Genomic DNA, 4,594 nt, shown 5'->3' on the forward strand with positions numbered 1-4,594 from the left:
ATCAAAGTGGGTTTTATCTATTGTTTGCAACCAACTGACTTTAACTAAAACCTCAAAATTATCAAGAAGTCCTACCACCTTTCAAATCCTGATCACTCATCACTTTATCAAGCCCTAACCCTAGATCCTATAATTCAAGTTAATGGAATTTAACTACTCATAATGCTAAAATCAAAACAACGAATTGTATTCATGCTTTGAAAGTTAAACTTACCACAAGAAGAAGAATAACTAGTGAATCGCAGATTAGATCACAAAGGAAATTCCAAAATAATGATAATAATCTCTTCAAAGTATTTTCTATTTCAAGCCAAGAAATTAGAGAGAGAAAATATCAAAGTATCATTAAAACTCAATGTGCGGGCCTCTCCAAGAAAACCCTAAACAAGGCTTTAAATAGTTCACCCTAAATAAGGAAATAAAATAATAAAATTTCAAAAATCCCTCGAATTAGGTGACGAAATTTATGATAGCCTATCAGGAGGCTGACGACTTATCACAAATGTCGTCAAATCCTTCTTCAGTTTTAGCTCTTCCTGCTTAAGGCTGACGACAATCTTGATGACTTATCAGCTCCTTGATGACCTATCACAAAATATCATCAAGGATCTGCTTGCCTTAGGCTGACGACATTCTTGACAGCTTATCAGTCCCTTGACGACCTATCACAAAATGTTGTCACAGCTTTCAACTTAGGCCAAGTCTCTGTCTACAACTGATGATAAAGATGATAGCTTATCATAGGAATGACGACTTATCACAAATGTCGTCAGCCACACTTTTCTTCAGATTTCTTCAGATTTTAATTTCTTTGCTTCCATTCTTGTTGGTTCTCTATCATATCAGCTTCTACTGCAAAATCAAACATAAAATAATCAAAAATGACTGAAGTTGTTTAAGACTTTACAATTATTCTTAGTTAAAAGCCTCAAATGTTTTAGCATCTGCTCACACATCAACCACCTCATCCTCACTGCTCATCTCCCACCTTATCATAAAGTCAAAGTTCGTGGCCTCTCCTTCTTAAGTACAAACATCTTCATGGAAAGATTTCATCATAAGTCCATTAGGTACACTAATGTTTTCTTCAACTTCAACCCTTTCACTCCAAAAGTCTTTACCCTCTTAGGTTTTTACCTTACCACCATATTCTTGGGTCACCTTATCCTAAACAAAGAAAGCATCACCTTCTACCAATGTTATGTTTCTTTGATTAGGGTATTCACTTGCGTTATGACCCCAACCTTGACATTTAAAGCAAACAATACTTTTAGATTAGTGTTAGAGTATTAATTACCTTTATTCTTTATAGGATACTTTGAGATTCCCTTCTTAATAGGCTTTTTCTCAAAGGACTTATTGAAACCCTTGTTCTTGTTCCATTCAGATAAAGTAGAAGAAGTATAGCCTTTATTGACTGACTTATTTGCATTGTTATTGATCTCAACCTCAATGACTGCTTTAATAAGTTCTTCTATTTATTCAAACTTGTGGACAACTAATTGAAAAACAACTTTATAGTCTAAACCACCTTTGAATCAAGCCATACAATGATTTGGTGGTTTAATAATCTCAATACAAAGGATCAAGTTTTGGAAATCCTCATAATAGTCTTTTATACCTCTACCTCCTTGTCACAAATTATAGAGCTTGGTGAGTTGCTCTTATTTGAAATTTTTTATCACATACCTCTTTCTTATAAGTTTCCTCAATTTCTTACATTTTATAAGGTAGGGATTACCCTTTATTTATTACTTCACCCTCTTAGTAACCCATTAAGTAGAATCATACCCTTCAAATTGATCAACTGTATAGGCAGCTTTCTTGTGTCCAGTTAACTCATTGAGTTGGAAGATCCTATTGTATTGTACTTCTCAATCAAGTCAAATTGATGGATCGCTAGTTCTTTTGAAGGTAGGAAGGGTGATCTTGGTGAATTTAAGACCCGTGTCTCTACCAATATTTCCTCCTTGAACCCATTGATCTCCTTGATCTTGTGGTTGGTTTTCCAAATTCCCTCTTCCATGGGGAACCAACCCAAATCTTCCTTTTTATTTTCTATATCCTCCCTATTGCATCCCTTTCTTATTCCATACAATTCTTTATACATGGACACCTCATCCATGATATCATCTTCTCCTTGAGGCTCATTTTCTTCTATATCTTCAACATGGATTGGTTAATTGTGATTAGACAGGACTCGGGGTGGTGGGTTTTAGTTAAATGAGACTCGGGGTAGTCTTTGGTTTTAAGGTATTTGGATATGTGGTTCTTGGTTTTGTGGGACTTCATTGTTGTATTGGGTTGTGGTGTACGTGTGGTATTTCAATTATAAGGATAAGTAATATTTTGTGGGATGGGTTCATGGGTTTGTGGTTGAGGATGGTACACTTAGTGCAGGGTTTCTAGGGTTATATTAGGGAAAATGTTTTTAGCATATCCACTAGTAGATGCATGAGAGTTTTGAGAGGTTGAATTGGTGGAATCTAGATGGTCTGTCAATTTGTCCATCCTTCTTGTTAAAGAGCTTTCCCTACCTTTCATTCTTCGACTCGTGGATTCTATTATTTGACTTAAGGATTCAATTGTGGCTATGACTGAGTTTGAAGCATTATAATCCACCACTTGTAGGATGTCATCATTCGTAGCCATTGTACCTAACAAAAAATTATTAAAAAGAACCACAAACAAGTTAGAGTTAAGTAATCAACCTCACAATCCCTCAAAATACACACCTTTATTTTTACTCCCAATTGGTATCGCTAGTGTTGGACTACCATTTGTACCCAAATTGGAAGACTTGGTATCAATTATGGCTTATGATTAGAATGGATTCATGCTTGAAGGACTGAAAATAAATGTATATTGAATCAAGAACAAACGACTAAATGAAATTAATAAAAGAAAGAATGAAGTAAGACAAGGAAAGAAATCAGATTCTAAAACTAATCAACCAACTTAGTAGGTGAATTACTATTTGTTGAGTAGTTTAAGAATCAAAATATAAAGTTAAGATTCAAGAATGAAAATAGATTGATGAAACTTGAGCAAAAGTGATTTCAGAATAATTGATACATGTTTTGGAGCAGGTGGTGCATATTAGGCGTAGGTTGGAGATGCTCGCACACCCTAGGCGACGATCAAGGCATAATCTAACTTGGTGACCTGCACCTGATCTGCTTAAGCAGATGGGGCGCAGATGCCTCCAGAACAGCTAGAACAAGGCCAAATTTTCCTCTATTGTGGGCCCTCTTTGCCTCTCTCTTTTGGAATATTCCTTGGGACATTTGTATATTCTTTTAGACCAACACGTTTGCTTGCTTTTTATTTCTCTTTATTGGATCAAACAACAATTTTTGAGATGATTTTTCCTCTTGAAGATATGAAGGTCTTCAAGAACACTATGAACACCAAATTTTCCAACTCTTTTACCTTTGCTCAGAATGCGACAAAATTTGGAACCCAAACTCCTTTCAACCACCCAAACACATTCCAAATGACCTTAAGCCTTAATTCTCATACAATTTTTGGAATTTTTGAACTCACTTGCTATTTTCTTCAAGTTTCAAGAAGACAAAAATGGTGAAATCTAGAAACGTCTCCAAATAGCACCACAACTTAGATCTAGGGTCCTTTTAGTGTGGGAAAACCTTTCAACACTTTTTAACCCACAAACCAACACCAAATGGGCAAGATCTAAGTACCTACTTCATCATTTCTTCAAGAAAAAGCTCAACAATAGTATCCTGCTCCAACACTCTTCCAATCACACCAAATGATCAAGTTCTAACTTAAATATCACTAGATGGAATAAATCTAGTGTGGAAACAACAATAAGGACTCAAAACACAATTTTTTTTTGGGGATTTTCTTTAAAAACCTTTTGCAAATTTTTAAGATATCTAACCCAAGACTAGACTCTTAGAAATGAATCTAAGTTTTGCTCTGATACCAAATGATACCAAAAATAGACTGTAGAATAAAAAATTAAACTAAAAAACTAAGAAACAAAAGATAAAGATAGATAGAATAAGCAATAAAAACACACAATGAAAGCAATTAATAGAAACAAAGAATATTCCAAAACCTTGATTCTTTACTCAATAAACTAATCAAAGCATCTAAATCATACATTAATATAATGCAAGCTAATCCAAGCTCACACACACTCACAAGAGAGTAAAATTTCATTTGCATAAAAGTTGGTCTCAAACTGAAAGAGAACTTTTATTTATAGTATAGAGCTAACTATTATAACTTATAGTCCCAAAAGTGACCCAATTGTAACAAAAGAAATAAGTCAGACCCCTTTGGTATCAACTTAAGTAGATAGGGTGCACCTTGGGCATAGATGGCATGTATATACTACTGTTTGGCATCTGCTTGAGAAGGTTAGGCACACGTTGGGCACATCTTGGGCGCAAGTGGGGTGTATGGACCTTTAGTGCTTCTCTTGGCTTTTCTTTTGTTTCGTTTGACATTTACAAAGCCCCTTGACCCTCCTTGAAAGTATCCTCCATCCTTTAAACCTTTTAATAGCACTAAGGAGTCATCAAACACCTCTAAATTTATGAGCAACCCATCTATGTGGCTG

The sequence above is a fragment of the Capsicum annuum genome, chromosome 8 (assembly GCF_002878395.1).
Source record: "Capsicum annuum cultivar UCD-10X-F1 chromosome 8, UCD10Xv1.1, whole genome shotgun sequence".
NCBI lineage: Eukaryota > Viridiplantae > Streptophyta > Magnoliopsida > Solanales > Solanaceae > Capsicum > Capsicum annuum.